This window comes from Oreochromis aureus, unplaced genomic scaffold (assembly GCF_013358895.1).
Source record: "Oreochromis aureus strain Israel breed Guangdong unplaced genomic scaffold, ZZ_aureus HiC_scaffold_153, whole genome shotgun sequence".
NCBI lineage: Eukaryota > Metazoa > Chordata > Actinopteri > Cichliformes > Cichlidae > Oreochromis > Oreochromis aureus.
The window spans coordinates 18370-42430 of record NW_024108753.1 but is presented as its reverse complement, the minus strand read 5'-3'; the positions used below and the strand labels follow the sequence as shown (position 1 = coordinate 42430).

The following is a 24061-nucleotide window of genomic DNA, read 5'->3' as shown; positions in this document are numbered from 1 at the left end:
AAAGTGCACAAATAAACATTCCAGTTATCAATGGTATGGATTCTTTAAATTGTTTAATATGTTCACTAAGTTTAAAGGGGTCTTATTATGCTCATTTCCAGCTCCATATTTTTATTCTACTAGTATGCCAGGGCCTGGTGCAATCCTGTCTGAAAAAAAAACAGCTCTACTAATGCCACCGTTCATTTAAGCTAACTTTCTTCTGATTGGCAACCCGAAATTCAGCAATATATGACTGAAATGCATAATAGGTCCACTTTAATATGTTTTTGAAAATGTCATTTGTGGTATATTAGCATATGCTCAGCATTTAATTGCATATTGCATGTTTTAGCAATGACCTATATTGCATCATCTAATGAGATACATGTAATACATAATATTACTTAATTTCGTCACTATTTTTTTTTTTTTAATTAAGCTAATGACATAGTTTGTAACCAGATCATACTTAATGGAGATACATGGCCAGAAACCCCAGCTGGAGAAACAGTGATTATTCGAACATGCCCACCAGGAAGGGTTGGCTATAAGTCCCGGACTTGTATCGGCCCTGCTTGGCAGGACGTGTTCTCCAGCTGCGTCAGTGAAGAATTGGACAAAGTTTCAAATGCAGCTCAAGTGAGTGTGTCTAAATTTCTCATATCACTGTATGACATTACAACGAGTTTCTGTTTGTATTTGTTTCTGTTTTTTTTTTAGCTTTTGTCATTGCAGCTTAAAATATTGCAGTGACAAAAGCTTGTAAAATTTCATCTAAGTTTACCTTGATGATAAAATAAGGTTGGCAAGTAGTTGCGGAGGTTGCTGGCAGACACTAGTTTGAAATTGGCGCTCAACCCGAAAATCTCGTTTGTAATTGTTTTAGTCACTAGCAGGTTCCCATGGTCAACAGTAGTTATCATTATAAATGCACACTTGACTGCAAATACTCATAAGAAATGTACCACAGTAGGGAAATTGTGGAAATTATGACACAAACCAGAAACTGAGAAGCTTTCCCATTTGCATCAACCTGTCACTACAAGTGAGAGAATAAAATTCTGAATGTTCATCAGACAATCTGCTGCCAGCTAATCACAAGGAGGGTTTTGTTGCAGATACCACTTTGTGACCAGTTTCACCCAACATTATAAGAAAAGTTTATTAAACTGCTAGTTTGCTAGTTAAAATCATTTCTACAGGGCATAGCATCTATGGTAATCTTTGGGTAAGCTTTACATACAACTCAAACAAATACAAGTGTAAAAATATGCAAGTCATTAAAAAGAATGTAAAGTGTGTGTGTGCCTACTATTGTGAACAATGAAACAGAATTATAAAGATTTGATTGTTTACTTTTTGCACACTAATTCTTTTATCTAGGCCTTCCTGAAGGGACTAGGGGCTACCCGGAAGTGGCCAGAATATATTTGAAGGGCTAAGAACAGCTCTACATTAAGTTCTGGATCCGGTGAAAGTATAGCTGGCGTTAGCGCCTCCATCGGTGTTCTAAATATGATGGCTAAGGCATCAAACACAACTGTGTTGGGAGGGATATCTTTCCTGTAAGCACCTCTACTTTTTCTGTTATACCTGTATGGTTCTGAATTTAAAAAGTTCAGGCTTCACTTTAAAAGAAAATTAATCCTCAACATATAAGGTTCTACTTTGTCAGATCTCATGTCTAACTAACAATTTGTCAAGATAGTTTGAGTCACTGGTGTGCACTGAACTTTACAGACAGACAAATAGTAATAACACCACAAAGTAAAAATTCCTCACCACAAATGAACTGCGTATTACTGACACATTTTACTTAAAATACCAAAAGTAAAATTACTTATGCTGCAGAAAACATTTCCACCAGCAACATTATATAGATAAATATTACAGACGTTTAAGGTTAAGCTCAATTTAAATACTTTAAATTTAGTTTAATCTACAGTACTATAAAAAAATTGCATTTGTAGTAACAGTTCTGTGAGGAATACATATGAATGAGTTCAGAAAACAGTCCCACAACTTTATTTTTTTAAGTATGGTAAAAATATTGAAAGAATGAATGAAGAAATAAGAAAATAAAAGCTAAAAAATAATGTCCATGAGCACTCTGTAATACAGCAACATATAACACTCTATAGGAGAACTAAAAGAACAGTTAAAAAAAATAAGTTATACTGCTCAAACCTCCAATATATTAAAATAATATTAGTGGATGGGAATAAAAACTTTAGTCTGATTTTTTTTTAGTGGAATTGTACTCAGCTTCAATCAGAAGGAAAAAAAAGGAAAATAAAAAATATAGCTCTATTTTCTGTTGCCTGCATTGTAGAGGGAGACTTTGCTTCTAAACAGGAAAATGAGCACAGTTAAGGCTTAAAGTGTATTCAGCAGGTGGGGGAACAATAAAATCAGTTCTAGTGGCTCAGTGTGGGAAAAAGACAGGCTGTGATGAGCTGACCTGCTGCTCTTTTGTAGCGTTACACAACTGAATTCAAAATGATTTCAGCAGGTGTCTCATGAGTTGTCCTGCTGATTTTCATCCTCTACATTGTGATGGAATATTAATCTCTTACACTTAATGTAACAGACCATGAGCATTGCGTAGCCACTGTGCACTTGTTTTTCACTTTAAATCCATCACAGTACAGCAAACTAACCTGTTTCTTCCTTTCCTGTCCTGTCTTTCTTATCTTTCTCCATCTCTGAGTCAGGCTAGCTCCCATTCTTTTTCTCCCTGTTATATACAGCAGCTGGACCTTTAGCTGCAACACACTGTGCATCAAACTGCACACAAACAGTTTGTTTGCTGATGTTTGTTTAAGCTGATAGAAATGCTGTATTTGAAATGAACTGTCACTTTAAAAAAGTCACTCCTTTATACTCCTCTCCTTTTGTAAGACTAGCTAGATTCAGCCTGTACCTTACAACTTAGGGCGAAAAAAAAGTCACAGGCTGAATTCAGCCCTTAACTATGGCACACATCATCTATTTTATGCAACATCCTTTGGTGATTATGGTACAGACAGGTATGCCTTCCATGTATGTTACTGTTTAGGCTCAAATTATTTTCACATTTAAAGGCTCGCAGCTACTTTTGCGTTAAACAAAAAGTAACGAGCCTGTTTTGAAAAATGTGAGGGAGTAGAAAGTACAATTATTTTTTTAAAGTAGGGAGTAAACGTAAAAAGTAGTGAGAAAGTATTTGTGCACGTCCCACCTCAGGTGCAAGAAAAAAAAAAGCAGAGGCTCTGAGGAAGAGATGCCACACTTTTTTGAAAACTTTTTCCTCCACATCATTTCATTTACTGAACTTTGTTTTAGGAATGAGGAAATGCCAAGCCAAATGTAAGTGAAGGAGACTTTTTAACATGGAGATTTGTTTTCCTCCATGGGCGTTACATGTTAGAATTTTGTTCGTTTTTGGTGAAGAAAAAATAATTATGTGTGTGGTGTACCTATCTAGTGACGTCTTATGTAGTAAACTGTTTGATTGTGTTGGGAAAAGACAGAGTATATTATTTTATACTCTGTCGGCATTTGTATGCATTTCCTTTGCCAGCTGATTGCATACCCCTGTACACCCAGCCATGAAAAGCTGGCATGTCAGACTTCAACTTGTTGTTTTGGTTATTCAGACAAATTCTGCTCATCGTTGCTTCACAGATCTATGTCTGTTTTTGAGAGCAGGGCTCTATGGTGTAAATTAGCCTTCATGTGAAAAGTCACTGTTTAGTCAAACTAATTTGTTTTTCATTTACTGTCTTTCAGGATTTTGTTAGTGCAGCAAGCAATATGTTGAATGGCACCTGGAATGGGGTAAATGACACAGTTCGTTATAACATGTCATCAAACTACCTAAATTCTGTGGAAGGGTCTAGTGAAGAATATTAAGGTCAACCAGAGCAATGGAGTCAACAGTACAAATCTAGACCTTACATTCTGTCGAAGCCATGACTGTAATGTGTCTGTGTTTGACATTGGTGTGAATATGAACAAGACCAATGGAATACTGAAAACTGTAGCTATGAAAATCTAATGAGTAAATTAAATAACAGCTTTTAATGGTGCAAAAACCTGACCGTGCCGATCTCATATTATCAGCCACACTGGACAATAACAACGATTCAACTAGACGAATTAGACTGGACTTCCCAGTGGGAAAACCAACCCCACTCAACCTCACTGTGTCTTCTGGAACCCTACAGGGAATGAATGGTCAGATGAAGGATGCAATATCAGCATTTCCGATGAAAACCACACAGTATGTGAGTGCAACCACCTGACTGCATTCTCTGTCCTAATGTCCAAGAATGATGGACGAAAAACAGATCCCACCCTTGAACTTATTTCAAATATTGGCCTTGGTGTGTCCATTTGCTCCTTGGTGATTTTTCTCATCATTGAATCTCTCGTGTGGTCAGCTGTGGTCAAGACTAACCTTTCTCATTTCCGCCACACAGCTATAGTGAACATTGCCACATTCCTCTTGCTGGCAGATTGCAGTTTCTTGGCTTCTAGCAATCCCGAGACTCTCAGTGACAGCTGGGTGTCTAGTACTGACCATATGCAAACACCTGTTTTACTTGGCTATGTTCTGCTGGATGCTATGCCTGAGCATCATGCTTGTCCACCAGCTGATCTTTGTCTTCAGCCCACTGAGGAAAAAGAGTTTTCATGTTCCTCTCCAGCATTTTAGGCTATGTTTGCCCAATCCTAATGGTGGGATCCAGCTATGTGTTACTACAAATACACCAACCAGAACTATCACCACCCCAAAACATGCTGGCTAGTTTACGTAAAACTCTTGGTTGGCTCCATGCATGCTTTTCTCCTGCCTGTGGGAACCATTGTTTTGGCAAATCTCTTTTCCATGGTTGTTGTCATCGTTACACTGATGAAGACCTCAGTCCCTGACAGCAGCAAGGCCGATGACAAGGAAGCGACAAAGGCATCCTCAAAGTGGTGATCGTTCTAACACGGTCTTTGGAGTGACATGGATCGTTGGCTTCATTCAACTCATCATGTCTGATAGCCCCATGTATAACGTTATTGCCTACATTTCACCATCCTCAATACCTTCCAGGTAATTTGAATGCACAGTTAGCACATACCAAACAAATTTAGGTAATAATTATTTCACAATGATTATTTAACAAAAATGTATTTGATGATCTGAAACATTCACAAATATGAAAAACAAAATCAGCAATGGACAAATCTCCATTTCACTCTATTATATTTTATAAAATATATTTGTCTTTTTCATAATTGTGTTTTTCTTTAAAAGGTATTATTGTTTTTGCTTTTCATTGTTGATCAGTTGTAGAAGTAACATATTTTAAAACATTAATTGTTTCATTGTTTTACAGTAAAAAAATAAAGCCATGTATTAAAGTTTGGTTAATTGTCAATGTACAACTTTTTGATGATGGTCAGAAAGCGTCACTTAATGGAAATAGGAATGCACAGATCTAACTTTCCCATTGGCATATATTTCCTTAAACTCTTGTCTCTGCTGACAAAAACTGCAAACCTGATTAAAAAGGAAAACCATTGTGTCTTTTTAGACATGTTACGTTTTTTTTTACTCTCTTTCAGGGTTTTTTTATCTTGATCACAGGGTGTTTGCAGAGCAAAGGTAGGTTTAATAATTTTAGTGGAACAGATATCACTCTAGATATATTTATCAAAACCCCAAATATTTGATGGTGAGGAGAAAGTGTTTAGTGTTTGCCATGTACCTAATGTATTAAGCAATTTATCTACATTGTTACTATCAGGTCAGAGAGGAACTGTTCAAGCTCATAACGGTAAGTACAAATACAATATACATACAGAATTGCCTGATAAAGTGATAGAAACATGGTTGGTAATACTTCTGGTCTCTACCCTCAGGGAAAATCAAAAGGAAACGACAGCACAAAGAAATTCACTTCAACTACTTACACAAAAGACCACTGAAGATGCAGGTCAGTTCTGTCTATCGTCCCTTAACAGTATTCCTTCAATAATGCTAGCTTTCTCTTTTGAAACTCGGTAGCTCACTGAGCTGATCAATCCTGATTGATGAGAGATCCTTCAGTAACTAAACTTGCATTTTCAGGGTTACATCTATGAACTGTTGATGGCTGCTGTAAACCACCACACAAATACAAGTTGTTTTGTGTTTACAAAGTAATTTATAACAAGGCTGAGTAGCAGGAGGCTGCAGTTGTACTGGGTGAAAGGCATAGGTTGTGTAACATCAACACACTAGCACACCTTATAATGATAACGTTGGTGTTTAGCAGATATCATGTTACCATTACAATTTACTGAGCTACCGTGCTAACTAATTTACACAGTTGCATTAAAACTATGTGCAGCTAAGGATGAGGCATTACAATAATTGCAAATACCTTGTCAAAAGAAAGAAATTTAAATTTTACCTTGATTACATTGATGACAAACATTTTATGGATTGTCAAAGTTATGAACCCTGTTTATTTGCTTTATCTACAGTGTGGAAAAGACACATTTCTCATGGTTTTGCTTTTTTAGGGCAGTGGAAATTGACATTTTGATTTCTGGCAACTGCAAATAGCAGCCTTTCAAGAATAAGTTATTAAACCATGGTCACATTGAACCTATTGAAACAATATGAATGCTTTTGTTTTCTGCTGGTTTTGTGATCTTAACTTGAATGTTGTGCTGTTTGTCACATGGCTCTTGTGTTAAAACACTTATAGCACCCATATTGTCAGCATTAATTACTTTTTTCACTGCATGGAAGCAGAAATGATCTTTGTGAATTAAAAGTTGAGTCTTAAAAATTCCATTTTTTGCTTTTCAGATTGTGAATCCTGAACTAACAAGTCACCTGTTCAACTACCCTCTACAGGAGAATACAGTTTGCAGCCATGTTGTATGTAGTTCCTTGACATTCACAGTCGGTTGTTTATTTTAATCTAAATGTTGTTGATAACCATATCATTATCTATAGTTATATGATTTCCTAAAAAGCAATGAAACCCCTGTCTAGTCGTTATTTATGACCCATTAAAATTGTATGACAGTGTCTTTATCTCCAGAGGCCCTGCCTTCCTTTTTTTTTCTTATTTTGCCATGTAACTGACATTTCTTGTCTGTAACACATATGCAGGACAACAACAACAAACAGGACAAAGAATGCACTTCAGCTGTGTTGACAGACAGTGTAAAACATGTAGGTACCTGCCAGGTGTAAAAAGTGACGCCAACGCAAACTTGTCTTGTACTTTTGTTTGCAGTCCTTATAAATGACGCCCTGATATAAATGACAGCCTGAATGGTGAGGTTAGGGTTTCAGTGACTCGTTTCTGGTCATAGAATACACCTTTAAGTAAATCTTGGAAATCAAGGCATTCTTCTTGCTGTGAAAAAGAATTTCCATGATGATAATAATAATAATAACAATAATAATAATAATAAATCTTATTTATAAAGAATTATCGTGAAGCTTCAAATGAGACTTCAGAAACCAGCGGTAAACACTGAACATCTTTTATACTGTCTTTGCCTGAAGTGAATCTGGCAGTGAGTTTGATATTTGTGTTTGCTAGCAATAAACAACAACTGTAGCATACTATACCTTTAAACGAGCATTGTTGTCAATGATTAGCACTAAGGTTCCGATGACATTTGTACTTGACACAAAAGTACTTCTAGCACTAGTTGCCATTATTCTTAGCTACGTTGGTAGATTTTGTCAGTTATCTTACTAGATGCAAAAAATCATTTGTTTTCTTCCATTCCAAAGTAAATTTAAAGATAACTGTGTACATCTTTATATCCAAATGACTAAACTGGATGTTTGATATTAAGTAAGGCTCAAGAGTGCAAGTGCTGACTGTGCATAGAACAAAGTAAATGCTTTAACAAGTCCAGACTTATTTAATGTTGTATTTTAAGATTAATTACTGTATATTTAAGTTTATGTTTTGGCGTGAACTAATACCTGTATACTTTCCTGTGTGGCCACTGTATGTATCTCAAATCTGTTCAAATAAAATAGAAAACATAATTTCTTTTTTGTTGGGAAATTTAATTCCAACCTTACATTTTCCTTTTTAAAAAAAATCATTGCCGTGATACAAATAGACAAATCATTGTTTTTTATAACGTTATGTTGGGACATCACCTTTGAGTGCAGTGGCTCAATTTAGTCCTGTTCTTATATTGTTTCTAAACCTGATGCCTAATAGCAGGTCCTTATGATTTCAAAAATAAATGGAAAAGTTTATAAATACAATAATCTTTGCATGTGGAAACATTCAAATCCATCTCCCTCCCAAATGAGCCCTCATTTAACAAATAGTTACATTTCACCCAGTACTGACGATAGTTTTGATTTCATTACTGAACAAATGCAGAAAATGTCATCCACTGAAGTGAAAGTTACTGTGGTCCCCTGATAACGAGTACAATAGCTAGGGTCAGTACTACTGTTCCTGTTATGCCACCAGTCACAGCTGCCAGGGAAGCTTCTATCTACATTCAGCTTCTCACACATCTTTCCAGAGTAGTATGTACCTGGCTTGTTGCACACCTGAAAAGCAGCAGACAGACCTTTTAATATGAAAGCAATCCCCTGTATCTTAAAAAAATGCTTTAAAACTGTGTCTAACACCCAGGCCTAGGGTGATATTGATCTGATGTTGCAGTGAATGAAAATATGCATGTTTGTAAAGATTTCAGCCTTATAGATTATGTAATTGACCTCATCTATTTATATCGCTTTGATAATAAAATCTATAATATATAATTAAATATTATGGAAAGCAGTAAGCCCACAAATGGAAAAAATAACCCCACGATTAGTAATGCCATACAGCATATTCATCCAAAATGTATGTATATATTATTGCTATTTCTTAAAGTTGTAACATATCGTATTGTTTAAATAGTTCAGTCTGTTACTGTTGCTGTCTTGGAGCAACTGTAACGCAATATATTTCCTTAGGGATTAATAAAGTATTCTGCTTCTGATTCTGAAAAGGAGACCATCACAAACCTGCAAGATGATTTCCGTCACTTTCCACACACACACCTCCATTAAAACAGGGGTTGGGGAGACAGGGGTTGGCAGCACGTGCCACTCTGTGTTTTGGAGCCTCTGGTCTCATTTTTAATCTTCTCTGTGACTTCTCATCTGTGATGTCATTGCATGGTGGGTCCAGTTGAACAGGCACCTCAGTCTTGATCAGGTGGGTCAAATCAGCGAACCATTGAGAAGATGCTAATTTAAAATATTAGATAGAAAAAAATGAAATGGGCATCACATTTCAGATCCTTACCACTGAAGTCGGCAGTAACGATGAGATCGTTGTTCTTGAGGAAGTTCCTCCTGTGCAGATGCGAGTGGGAAATGAATGTGCTCCAGCCAAAGTCTTGATCTGCGGAAGCATTTACAGCTGTCATCCCACACTGCTCGGATGTGGCTGTTGGTTTGTTCCAACGGGCATGAGTGTCTTGAGTGGACAAAAAAACAAGTATATTCGTGTTTAACACATGGATGTCGGGGACACATTGTCGAAAATGTACAGACTTGGTCAAAACTAACAAAATTGTCAGAAATGGTAAAGACTTAATTCTGTAGCTAATGTCTCTGTAATAGCTTGCAGCAGCCATAGACCAAAAAGTTAGCATTCATTTGAAGTTATTTTTCAGCCTACAGCAGATATTTGCCTTAAGTGATTCACTGTGCACTGTTCTCCAGGAATTAGTCGAAGCTGTCTATAGTTTCTTGATTGTGAGGCAGATTATTCACAATTGTCATATCCTTTCAAGGTTTTCTTGACTGGAAATAAACCTTTGTATGACCATAATTCACTGCAGAGTCAGGTGATGTGTCATTTTAATAAGTTTAATTAGAATTGCAGGTATTTTGATCTTTGTAATTTAGGAAACCTTACTACTGAAGAGAATAATAGGACATCACTGTTGCAATACGTCCTACTACTTATTCAGTAACTGTAGAGTTCCAAATCTCCTCTGTCATTAACAAAAATTGTGCTCCAGGAGCTTCATGACACAGCTTTCTGTGGCTTCATGTAGCCAAGCACCCTGTAGGTGTAATGCATTGGTGGCCCTGTGTTTGTGTCCATATTAGGGGAAGCAGAAAATATCAAAATTATCTGAATGGTCCTCACTTCCACCAGTTGCACTTTTGTATGATTAGCATGTTCATCTTTTTAGTAAACACTCAGGCTCTGACCTTTTCCTACCTGTGGTGAAGCTTCTTGTGGACGACATCCTTAATTTAACGCCTGGTTCCTGGTCCATGACAACAATGGTTGCCTGTCTGTTTTGGGCTGGCCACTCCATCACTGCATCATTTTCACCACTGCACAGGTGTAAGGTCATACCAACATAGTCTGGGTAGTCACTGTGTCTTCCATTTGGGTAAACACTGATACCAAATGAGTAGCCCTCTGGATTGTAGAAGCATATGCTTCTCAGCGCACTGCCAATGGGAACGGTGGCAAGAATACTGGTAAAGTTGTGATTTGCCACACAGCACTTGGGCAAATGGTCTCAGTGAGAGTGATGTCATCAATTAAGATTGAGCCTGATGAGGCAGATGATCCTCTAATGCCTTGGAATAAATAGCGGAACTTCTTTGTAACCTTGAGAGTCACTTGAGCTATTTTCCAAGTATCATCCCCATCACCTGAGAGACAAAAAGCAGGTGCCAAACTATTCTAATTCATACTTTATCATGTATCTGAAAGACAAAATTTGCAATACAAAGCTCCTTTTGGGGCATTTTTAGTGCATAGTACCTATAATGGTGTGGATCTTCTCAACACTGTGCACAGTCCCTGTCCCATCATCAGTCCTGATCCATATTACTAATTTGTCCCCAGGTCCTCCAGTCATCTTGTAGAAGAACTGCAGGCACTGTTCGCCCTTTTTAGGTAAAGGATGTCGTGACTCCAGCAAAGCACTTTTTTGCCAGCATCACCCAAAGATGTATCGAACTTCATGAAATAGCCAGAATCTAAAAAAGACATTTTAAAGAGATAAAGGGCAACAATCACTTCTCTGGTTCACAGAGTAAAATTAACCATTACTGTTGGGTTTTTTTCCTCTGTCAACATTTATGACTGGCAGTCTTTTCATATAAATTTGCTCATCACCTCTGCAGCGCCTGCCAGGGTATGATCTGTATCCACTGGACTGCCCAAAGCGCCTGAACCCAGTTTGCATTGTCTTCCTCATTCTGGATCATTCCACAAATGTTGATCAGTTCAAAGGAACACTGGTCCAACAGAGTAAGTGTGTTGTCTGGAAAGAAATACTAACAACAGTCGGCTACAGAGCTGAAGTTTAGTTGATGTAATGATGTGATAAAATCTGACATAAAGTCATTTTTTTGCTGTGTCAGATAGGATTCTGACAAAGTCTATTCTGAATGAAAAGTACAACTTAAAGTAAAATATCACTAATACTGGATGAAGAGTACTGAAAGACAACTTTATAACCGCTTACAGAATGTCCACTAGCATCCAGTCTCTAACATTTAGACTGCAACGACAGGAAAGACTTACCACAGTCATACATGCGATTGAGTCTAGTGATGTCTACTTCACTCAAGTCCAACCGCTGGCCAATGACCTCATATAAAGTAGGGTATGGCGGTGGTGATTGTGGGGGATGCATATTGTTCTTGTTGAAGGAGAATGGTCTGTAGTGCATGATCGACTCATAATCATAGGGTGTGTTCAGATCAGTGATGAAATCATCCTCATACTTATTGAAATTGTGCTCTTTTCTGTGGCAAAAGCAACACTACCATTAATATGTGCAAGTTACATAATGAAACTATGACATTGACTCACAAAGAAAGAAGTAGAGCACATCATAGGGTTTACTATACAAGCATAAGTGTCATTTTTCTCCTAACTGTATTTTATTATTTTACAATTGAATGGTGTCAATTTCCATTGTTACACCACCACAGCAAAGCGTCATCAGAATCCTGAAACTTTTAATGTCTTTACATAAAAACATGCACAACTCTCAAACAATTTCAAATTTTTATCCAAGTCTTGGCAATTGAGACAAAAGTGTTATGTAAGATGACACAATTCAAAATGACTTGCATAACAACAATAATAATAATAATAAAGCGAAAATTTCAGAAGAAATTTTATGTGCCTATGCCGCTGGTAATCAGTGTAGTTTGCCATTCATACAGCTACAGAGAGCAAAACTCAGCAGAGCAGCCATTCTCCACTATGAACTATGGTAAAACAAACACACTGCTACCACAGATGACAGCTTACAGTTTTGGGTAAAGATGAAGTTACTTTGTACAGCCCCGATTTGCAGACGCCAGCACACAGGTTCATGAGCAGAAGTCCCATTGTACCACGGCAGACCCGATAATGTTTGCATGAACACGCTTTTGAAGCATTATGTTATGGACCACTTTTCACACATGGTTGGTGTACCCACACAGCCAGCTGTAGCTTTTCAACTCACAGCCCGACACACACCCAAAAACAGCCGAGAGAGCACAGACTACGCTAGAGAGGCGTGATTGCAGATGCCGCCTCAGGTGGGTCCACCTCCCCTGCAGCGCACTGCAGACCACGCCCGCCACACACATCAATCACGTAAAAATAAATATTTATGCACTTTTGCATTCACTTTTTGTTTTTGTTATTTTTACACAGTGTTCTAAATGATGAACAATGGTCTACAGCCAATCTTGTGTATTATTATACAAACTTTGGTTGTAAGATTCAGATAACTATTTAATAAAAGCTAAATATTTTATATGAGAGTAAGAAAGAAAAGTATATCTTTGTGTCCACCTTTCTGTTAATGCCCTAGCTGCCCCTCAGAAAAGCTTTACAGATCCGCCTGCACAGTTACCAGCTGTCAGCTACACAAAAAAAGGAGCTTGGTCTTGTCTCTCAGAAACAACTCATAACTTCCTTCAACCTATTCACATGTCACCTAAAGTGTAAACCTGTTTCCCATCACCAGTTCAGCTCTGATGATTCAGTATGACATCTCCTGATTTCATCTTCATGCTCCAGCAAACATCAGCTGATACTAGAAATTAAAATCAAAAGAATTCTAACAACAGCTGATCAAGCTTAAACGCATGCTGTTGTTTAGCGAGCATAATAGAGCTAACAGCCGATCATTGATCAGTTTCATGATTGACGTGCTTTCAACACACAAGAGAATGACAGGGAGGCTTCGTAACGACAGAATAAATCATAATGTTTTCTCTGAATGTGGAGACGGTATTCCATTTGTACGGCACGCAACTCCATGAACTAACCCTAATGAATAAAATAAAGTCCAACGCTAGTAACTTAGTGCGCACACAGCTGTATATAAACTCCGTGGCAGTACGATTGTAAAAGGTCAACGAAAATAAATTACACCTAAACTCGGTTTATATCTGACCCAAATAGAGTGCAGTTCATAACTTCTTACCTGAAATTCAGTTCACCTCACGCCCTGCCTTCGGTTTCCAGCATCATCGGCCCATATAAACGAAAAATAAGTCCAGCTAAACACATATACTGTCGGGCGAGGCACCGGTGCTGACACGAAGTTTCACCCGCCTCAACATAAGCCAAGCCTGGGTGCTTTTCAACGAGGGTCGCTAGCGGCGCTTAGCTAACTGCGCTAGCGGCGCTAGCGATAGCTGGCTATCAGCAAACACGTAAAGAGAACTGTTGCCAACAAACTACACCTAAACTCGGTTTATATCTGACCCAAATAGAGTGCAGGTTCATAACTTCTTTACCTGAAATTCAGTTCACCTCACGCCCTGCCTTCGCTTTCCTGATCCACCATTGACCTCCTCGCTAGCAAACACCGTCGATCGGCGGTAGCCCTCACCGCTTTTATGTCTCTGCTCATGGCATGTCCTTTTCTGTCACACACCGGTGGATAGCTGCCCCTCTGCTGTAGCTCCACCACCAAACAACTCAGTTATTTTTTCCACATCGCACATCAGCTGATACTAGAAATTAGAAGCAATGAATTCTAACAACAGCTGGATCAAGCTTAAACGCAGCTGTTGTTTAGGGCGATAAACAAACAAGAGCTTAAAAAGCCGATCATTGATCAGTTTCATGGATTGAAGTTGCAACAGGCAGAGAATGACAGGGGGAGGCTTCAGAATTCAGAATAAATCGTAATATTTTTCTCTGAATGTGGCATGATTCCGTTTATAATGGGCAACTCTACTTAACCAACCCTTATGAATAAAATAAAGTCCAACGTCAGTAACTTAAGCGGCCAAGACACAGCTGTATACAAACTCCCGTCTGTGTTAGCTAGCACGCAGTACGATTGTAAAAAAGTCAGCACAATGAAAACAAACTACACCTAAACTCGGTTTATATCTGACCCAATAGAGTGCAGTTCATAACTTCTTACCTGAAATTCAGTTCACCTCACGCCCTGCCTTCGGTTTCAGCATCATTGGCCCATATAAACGAAAAATAAGTCCAGCTAAAACACATACTGTCGGTGAGCTTAATCGGTGCTGACACGAAGTTTCACCCGCCTCAATATAAGCCAAGCTCTGGGTGCTAATGGCGAAGGTCGCGCAGCGGAAGCCGAGCTAACTATGCTAGGGCTATAAGTAGCTAGCCGGCTATCAGCAACATAAAAGAACTGCTGCTAAATAAACTACACCTAAACCGGTTTATATCTGACCCAAACAGAGTGCAGGTCATAACTTCTTACCTGAAATTCAGTTCACCTCACGCCTCCCGCCTCTTTTCCCTGATCCACGATTGACCTCGCTTAGCAAACACCGGGTCGATCGGGCGGCCGCGGGCATGTCCTTTCTGTCATACACCGGTGGATAGCTGCCCACTGTTGTAGCTCCAGATTATAGCACCACCAAACAACTCAGTTATTTTTTTCCACATCCAGCTATAACTCCGATTCTGTGCGTAGCATTTGCGAGACCGGGAGGTGAAAGGAGAGAGAGAGTCCTCACAGTGGCCATTTGCAGCCAAGTGCGGCAGCTGGCTAGGTAGCCGCCAGCTGTCAGGCAGGACCGAGGTCGTCAGAGCACTGTCGCTTAATATGATAAAACAAGCAGATATTTGAAGTTTACACAATCTACATTCTCGCCTGAAAATATCTGAAAAGTTGATTTGGGACCCAGAAACACTAATAAAAGACATATAAACGGCGGTGGTCAGCATTATTTAACTCTCGGCAGAGGTGTGCTATGAATTGTGGGATATGGAGTTTTCCACCGCTATTAGGAGCCATTGTGTTTACCGTAACTATTCAATGGTTCGGCGCAACCTTAAAACCTCAATGGTTCCTGAAAGCAGCGAGGGGCTGTGCGCCGCCATTGATATTGTCATCATTACGGTATCCAAATAAGGGCTCGCATAGGCTGTACCACTCCTGGCATACCACTAGAGAGAGCCAACACCACAAATGAAGTTTGAAATTTGTTTCAATGGGACCAAAAGATGGCGCCAACACACCACAAAATGAAGTCTGTTTATTTACGCCCAAAAGATGAATTGGCCCTAAATTTGCACTAAAATATTAATATTTAAAAATCATAAAAGTCATGAACACCAAAAAGTCATGACATATTAGTCCAGCTCCAGCCGCATAAAATGATCTAACATATATAACCCTAATGTCAAAACTGTTCGGGCAGAGGAGCCGCTGGAAAATTTTCACTAAAATATTAATATTTAAAAACTATAAAATTCATAAAGACCAAAAGTCATAGCACACCATTCCAGATCCGGCCGCACAAAAAATGAGGTAACATATAGTAAAGCTTGTCTCAAAACTATGGGGCGAGATTCGCTGCAAAATTTCAGGCGGAAACTGGAGAATAATAATAACTAGAAAATTTGCATTTCCATTTGAAAATGCTGTGTGGATGCCTTAACGCTGAAGCTGTCTGCTGAAAAATGACTGAAAAGATGAAAAGCTGCAAAATTGTATGGCAGTAAAGAAACTGAAAAATTCTGCTAAATACACGTGCGAGAAAACAGAAACTTTGCTGAAAAGAGGTGGAAAGGCAATGATTCTGCTTAAAAAGGTGTAAAGAAGTTCAAATTTGTACTGAAAGAGGAGAGGTGAAAAGGTTTCTTCTGAATGAGGAGAAGATACTGAGATTTGTACTCGATAAAATGACTGAAAAAGATGAAAGCTGCAAAAAATTGTATGGCAGTAAAGAAACTGAAAATTCTTCTAAACACACGTGAAAACAGAAACTTGCTGAAAAGAGGTGGAAAGGCAATGATTCTGCTTAAAAGGTGTGTAAAGAAGTTCAAATTTCGTACTGAAAAGAGGAGAGGTGAAAAGGTTTCTTCGAAATGAGTAGAAGATACCGAGATTTGTACTGATAAGAGGTGAAAGGCTGGGAATTCTGCTTAAAATAGGTGAATCAGCAGAATTTCTACTGAAAAAGAGGTAAAGAAGTAGTTGCACTGAAAAAGGTGAATCAGCAGAATGTCTGTTGAAAGAGAGATTTCTGTTGAAAACACCTGAAAAATCTGGGATCAGTGCTGGAAAAGGGTGAAAACCTCACACCCCGGTTGGAACGGGGTGAAGAAGAGGTGTGTTTGGCTGTTGAGGTGAAGCTAAACAAGTTGAAACTGACAAATGCGGGATGATAAGGCACACACTACCAGATTGGGTACAACATACTATAATTAAGTAAGCACTACTATGATTTAGCAAGTACAATACTATACATTTGGCAAAATAGTATGACTTTGGCAATAATACTTGGACTTTAGCACAACTACTGAGAGACGATTGAAATACTATGATTTAGAAAGATGTTATAACTTTATACAAATACATCTGTTTTGGCAATAAAATTAATATGATTTGGGGTTCAGATGCTATGATTTGAAACAAATACTATGGGATTTAGGATAAATATTATTTAGTTGAAATACTATGATTTTCCAGAAATACTATGCCTTAGTAGTGGGTCACTACGTTTATACCAGATATATGACGATTTTGCAGATATCCTGTTTACATGTAAATACTATAATGTACAGAAATACTACATTTTAGCACAAATACTATGATTTGCTATAAACAATTATCATAATACACATGTACTGTATTCAGTTAAGACATACCATAACAAAACAGAGAGCTCACTAATTTCTTAGTAACAATACTCATAACATAATAATAGATATACTCACATCTTTTGTGTATAGTTCATGCCTTTTGCAACAACCAGCGCCAACGTGGCAGAAACAATATGATTTGGCACAAGTAATTATGATTTAAAGTAGAAATTCTCTTTGGCACAAATACTATGTTTGTAGTACAAATACTAAGATTTTGGCAATAATACTGTGTTTCGAACAGCTACATGAGATTTGACCGAAATGCTGGCATTTAAAAAGCAAAATACTATGTGATTTCCCGCACAAATACCATATGTTTTGTTCTAATACTATGATTTGCAAAAATAGTATGATTTGCACAAGTACCATGATTTAGACAAAACATTAAGAATTGGCAGAAATATCATGCCCTTAGTAGTAATATCATAACATACAACAGACATACTGTGGCTTGTTAAGACATAGTATAAGTCTGAAACAACATCAAGCGATTTTGCTTAAATACCATTAAGTGAAATTGCAGCAGTACCATGATTTTGAAGAATACTATATAGGTAGTAAATACTACGCCTTAGTAGTAATACTATAACATAACAGATATATTGTGATTTTGGCAGATATAGAATTTTTTTGCACAAATACCACGATTTTGCTCAAATACTCATGAAATTGCAGCAATACTATGATTTTGAAGGAATACTTCACATTAGGTAGAATACTCATGCCTTAGTAGTAATATTATAAGATAACACAATATACTGTGATTTCAACAGACAATTTGTTTTTGGCAAAAACAATAATACGTCGCCTCAAATGTCATGCAAAATGCAGGTGATACTTTGATTTGAAGAATACCAGATTTGGTAGAAATACTATGCCTGCAATACAATAACATAACAGATATATCGTGGTTTAGCAGACATAGGCATGTTTTTAACAACACTACATTTTTGCTTAAATACTATGAATTACAGTAATACTATGATTTTGAAGGAATACTATGATGTGGTAGAAATACTATGCCTTAGTAGTAATATCAACATAACAGTTATAATTGATTTTATGACATTAGTATTAATTCTTGCACAAATACTACGATTTTGCTCAAACATTCATGCAACAACCTGGTAACACCATCATGTTGAAGGAATACCATGATTTGGTAGAAATACTATGCCTTAGCAGTAATACTATAATATAACAGATATACTTGTGATTTTGCAGATTATAGTATGTAATTTGCACAAATACTACCTAGATTTTGCTCAAATACTATGAAATTGCAGTAATACCACAAGATTCTTGGAAGGAATACTTTGATTTGTTAGAAATACATATGCCTTAGTAGTAACTATAACATAACAGATATACAGTGATTTAGCAGACATAGTACAAGCTTTGGCACAAATACTACAATTTAGCAAGAAATACTATGTTTGGGCAACAAACACTAAGATTTGCTATAAATACTATGATTTGCAGATATACTATAATCAGTAGACATATACTATAACATAACAGAAATTCTACGACTTAGTAGTAATACTATAACATAACAGAAATTTTAATTGGGCACAAATACCATGGATTTGACAAAAAAAATATCATGATTTGGCACAAATACAATGATTTAACAGAAATACTATGATTGAGCACAAATACTATGATTTAGCACAAGTACTATGACTTAGTACAAATACTATGATTTGGCACAAATACTATGATTTAAAGCAGAAATATTATGTTTTAACATAAATAATATCTTTTGACAGAAATTTCTTAAAGGTGCTATTTCTAGCTTTTAGCAGAACCTACTGTAATTTTGCACAAATACTAAGATTTGGGATAAATACTATGATTTGGCTTGATGTAACATTCATATTCAGCACATATACTATAACATAACAGAAATACCTCTGACCTACTAGTAATAGTATAACATATCAGAAATGTCATGATTTGACATTAAAACTATGATTTGGCACAAATACCATGATTTGGCAAAATACTATGATTACCCAGAATTACTATGATTGCCCAGGAAGTACTAAGATGTAGTAAGTAATTTTGATTTAGCATCAAATATTATTATGGTAGGAAATAATGCTTTAACATGAGAGAAATATTGATATACACATACTATACAAAGAGCTATAAAGAGAAAAGTGTCATGTTAAGAGTCTGGGCCCTGAAGTATCTAGGTCAGACAAATTGGCTATCCTGCAAGTAATCAGCTAAACGGCAATACACAGAAACTTTGAGAAGTATGAGTCTTCTGTCAGTGTATTTCTCAAGTCTTCAGGTCTCCCCTCGAACAAATGGGAGATAATTTCCTTGAACCGTAGGGACTTAGAGAAACTGCTCATTCTGACACTCTCCATTTGCCGGCGGAGAGTTTTCAGACTTTGCAGTTATTCTGGAGTGAGAGGATGCAAAATTCTATAAATCCCACAAGAATGATAGTGACATTTTTCTGAAAGCCAGCAAAATACCACGTTTTGATGTATAATTTCAGGAGTTGCCTGAATTGATGAGAAAAGAACGTTGTTCAGACATGAAGAGAAAATTCAGAATGGACGAGGTACACTCTGAGTTAATGTATAAAATCAGCTAACAACGCATGTATTTTCTGAAAAATCAACTGCACCAAACTCTGAAGAGGTATAAGATTAAACAGAAGATCTGAAAGCTGAACTGTGATGAATAGTGTCATCAATCTGGAGAACATTTTAACTGTGATCTGAGTTTCAGGTGAAAAGGGCCAAAGTGGTGTTGTCAAAACAAGCAAGTTTAAGAATTGTAGTTTCAGGTCATTCAGCCGGGACAAATTAAAGGAAAAGTGTAATATTTTAAAAAGAGGCAGTAATAAACACCAAAGTCATTGCCGAAAAGAGCAGAAAGAGCAGAACAGTCCTAGAGTTCTGAACTGAGAAAATCGTTGAAAACTGAGGAAGTAGTTGGCGCCAGCTAGTGTACGGAAGCAAATCTTGGAAGAATAACTAGAAAATTCTGTATTTCCAAGTAAAATGCTGTGTGGGATGCCTTAACGCTGAAGCCGTTCGCTGAAAGCAAAAAGTTGCAACTAGAATAATAATAAAGTAGAATAATAAAGAATAAAGAGAAACAGGAACTCAATAGTGTGGATGCATAAAGCATCCACACAATAATAATAATAAAGTATAAAGAATAAAGAGAAACAGGAACTCAATAGTGTGGATGCCTCCAGCATCCACACAACTAGAAAAATTTGCATTTCCTGCGAAAATGCTGTGTGGATGCCTTAACGCTGAAGCTGTCTGCTGAAAAGCTGAAAAAGATGAAAAGTTGCAAAAGTTGTATGGTGGTGAAGAAACTGAAAATTCCGCTGAAAACAAGTGAAGAAGGAGAGATTTTTGCTTAAAAGTGGTGAAAAGCAAAAATTCTACTGCAAAGGGGTAAAGACGGTGAAATTTTGCTAAAAAGTGGTGAAAGAAACCCCCTATGTTGCCATGAGCAGGATTCGAACCCGGCCCTCCTGGTCTCAAGGCAGCTACTCATCTCACTGAGCCAAACTCATTCTCACAACGAAGAGGTGGAGAGACTGACACTTTTGCTGAAATGAGCAGAAGCTGCTGAGAATTGTGCTGATAAGAGGAGAAAAGGCTGAAAATTTTGCAGAAAAGAGGTGAATCAGCAGAATTTCTGCTCAAAAGTGTTTTTCTGAAAACAGCTGAGATTTGTGCTAATAAGAGGTGAAAAGGCTGAAAATTTTGCAGAAGAGGTGAATAAGAATTTTCAGCAGAATTCTGCCGAAAAGATGTTTTGCTGAAAATACCTGAAAAAGCAGGGACTTGTGCTGAAAAGTGGTGAAAAAAAAAATATTGCCGTGAGCAGGATTTGAACCTAGCCTCCTGGTCTCAAGGCAGCCACTCAGCTCACTGAGCCAAACTCACTCTTGCAAAGAATAGGTGGAGAGACTCATAATTCTGCTGAAATGAGCAGAAGCTGCTCAAACTTCTGCAGAAAAGAGGTGAATCAGCAGAATTTCTGCTGAAAAGAGGTAAAACAACCTGTTTCTGCTCAAATTCACCAATCAGAGGTACTGCCTCTGTCTGCTTCATCAGGTGGGTACTTGTATGTATTTCTGCCATGGAGCATTAATAAGAATCTGAGGTCCATATTAGAAAAGCTGCTAAAATCATAAAACGTGCGCTGAAAAGAGATGAATCAGCAGAGTTTCTGCTGAAAAGAGTTGTTTTTTTTTCTGAATACAGCCAAAAGGCTGGAATTTGTGCTGAAAAGGGTGAAAAAATGAAAATTTTGCTGAAAAGGGGTGAAGAAGCTAAAGTATACCAAATCAAAGTATTTGTGCCAAAACATAGTGTTTCTGCCATATTGTGGTACTACTACATTACAACATGAATACGGATTAAAGATGAAAGAAACTGGCAACAAATTCCTCCACTACAAACCAGTCTGATACCACTTCTTTGCAGTGTTCACATTTACTAAGGCACTATCCAAAAGGCGCCACAAGAGGGCACTCCAACACAACAGATGACCTATGCACACTGATGCACTTAGTAACAGTCAGCCTCCTTGAATTGGCAGAAATACTGTGATTTAGTAGTAATACTATAACATAACAGATATACTGTGATGTTGCAGACAGACATAGTATGTTTTTGCACTACTCATTTGTAGTGAAAAGAAATTAGCAATATAAATTAGAGGTCTGTGATAGTGTATAAATTTGTAGGGAAAAAAAATGTTGACCAAGGTGGGATTGAACGCACGACCTTTGAACTGCAGAGACGTGTCATTACTTACTCTGCTGAAATTAGCAGAAGCTGCTGAGAATTGTGCTGATAAGAGGTGAAAAGGCTGAACAATTTGCAGAAAAGAGGTGAATCAGCAGAATTTCTGCAGAAAAGAGGCAAAGGAGCAGAAACTTGCGCTGAAAAGAGATGAATCAGCAGAGTTTCTGCTTAAAAGAGGTTTTTTTTTCTGAAAACAGCCCCCAAAAATGGAATTTGTGCTGAAAAGGGGTGAAGAAGCTAAAGTATACCAAATCAAAGTATTTGTGCCAAAACATAGTGTTTCTGCCATATTGTGTTATTTGTGCCACAAAAGTTACTACATTACAACATGAATACGGATTAAAGATGAAAGAAACTGGCACCAAATTCCTCCACTACAAACCAGTCTGATACCACTTCTTTGCAGTGTTCACGTTTACTAAGGCACTACCCAAAAGGCGCCACAAGAGGGCACTCCAACACAAGAGATGAGGTGAATGAGCAGAACTTCTGCAGAAAAGAGGCAGAACAAAAGAGAAAACTGAAAACAGGCTTTGCCATGACCGGGATTTGAACCTGGCCCTTCTGGTCTCAAGGCAGCTGCTCATCTCACTGAACCAAACTCACTCTCACAAAAACAAGTGATGGAGCAACTGACAATTTTGCTAAATGAGCAGAAGCTGCTGAGAATTGTGCTGAGAAGAAGTGAAAAGGCTGAAAATTTTGCAGAAAAGAGGTGAATCAGCAGAATTTCTGCAGAAAAGAGGTAAAGAAGCAATAAGTTGCGCTGAAAAGAGATGAATCAGCAGAATTTCTGCTCAAAAGAGTTTTGTTCTGAAAACAGCTGAGATTTGTGCTGATAAGAGGTGAAAAGGCTGAACATTTTGCAGAAAAAGAGGTGAATCAGCAGAATTTCTGCAGAAAAGAGGTAAAGAAGCAATAAGTTGCGCTGAAAGAGATGAATCAGCAGAGTTTCTGCTGAAAAGAGTTTTGTTTTTCTGAAAACAGCCAAAAAGCTGGAATTTGTGCTGAAAAGGGGTGAAAAAAATGAAAATTTTGCTTCACAGGGGTGAAGAAGCTAAAGTATACCAAATCAAAGTATTTGTGCCAAAACATAGTGTTTCTGCCATATTGTGGTACTACTACATTACAACATGAATACGGATTAAAGATGAAAGAAACTGGCAACAAATTCCTCCACTACAAACCAGTCTGATACCACTTCTTTGCAGTGTTCACGTTTACTAAGGCACTACCCAAAAGGCGCCACGAGAGGGCACTCCAACACAAGAGATGGCAGAATTTCTGCTGAAAAGAGGCAGAAGGTTCTGTATGTAGAAAAAGAAACACTGTTGAACCATGTGTGAAATAAATAAAGAAATGAAATGAAAGAACAACCTGGTTCTGCTCAAATTCACCAATCAGAGGTACTGCCTCAGTCTGCTTCATCAGGCTGTGTACTTGTTTCTGCCATGGAGCGTTAACAAGAATCTGAGGTCCATATTAGAAAAGCTGCTAAAATCATAAAACTTTGCAGAATTGTAATAAATTAGCAATATAAATTACAGGTCTGTGATAGTGTATAAATTTGTAGTGAAAAAAAAAAAAAAACGTGGACCAAGGTGGGATTGAACTCACGACCTTTGAGCTGCAGAGCCGTGTCATTACTGATTGCGCCACCTGGAAAGGGGCGGCGGTCTGAAAGACAGATACTTGGGCAGTCAGAAAATAGATCGCGGTGAGAGGCGAAAAACGTCGCTTTTTGGAGTTACAAAACGTCGTGTAACTCAAAAACTAGGAGGGCTAGCAGCATAATTCTTGTACTGGGTGAATCAGCGGACTTTGGTGTATTTTGACTGCGATTTTCATAGCTCGTTCTACCTCCGTCGCGGAGATATGACGAGAGAAGAAACGGCTTCATTTCCAGAGTTTGAAGACTGAGAGAAGGACAGATTTCCACCCCTCAAACAAACGTAATTCATTGCTCAACGGTAAGATAATTGTAAAAACTGCTTCCACTGTGAGTGTCAGCAGTGTCTGAAGATATATTGGCACAAGCCTCATGTCCTAACTTTGCTTTGTTAAAGAGATTTGGCGATTTGAAAATGCCTCCGTTTCAGAATTTCAGCTCTGAATTTCAAAACCTCCCCATAGACT

General features: G+C 37.7%; 2 long non-coding RNA genes and 1 pseudogene across 2 annotated transcripts; 2 read left to right on the top strand and 1 right to left on the bottom strand.

The window, feature by feature from the left end:
- Positions 1-1396, top strand: LOC120436760. The gene is made up of 3 exons (XR_005610587.1): positions 1-33; positions 422-621; positions 1366-1396. It is a non-coding gene; the product is annotated as an uncharacterized LOC120436760 (long non-coding RNA).
- A 4284-nt stretch (positions 1397-5680) lies between these two features.
- On the top strand, positions 5681-6858 carry LOC120436761. The gene is made up of 3 exons (XR_005610588.1): positions 5681-5795; positions 5881-5954; positions 6818-6858. It is a non-coding gene; the product is annotated as an uncharacterized LOC120436761 (long non-coding RNA).
- A 2103-nt stretch (positions 6859-8961) lies between these two features.
- LOC120436759 lies at positions 8962-11952 on the bottom strand (annotated as a pseudogene).
- Between the last annotated feature and the right edge of the window lie 12109 nt (positions 11953-24061).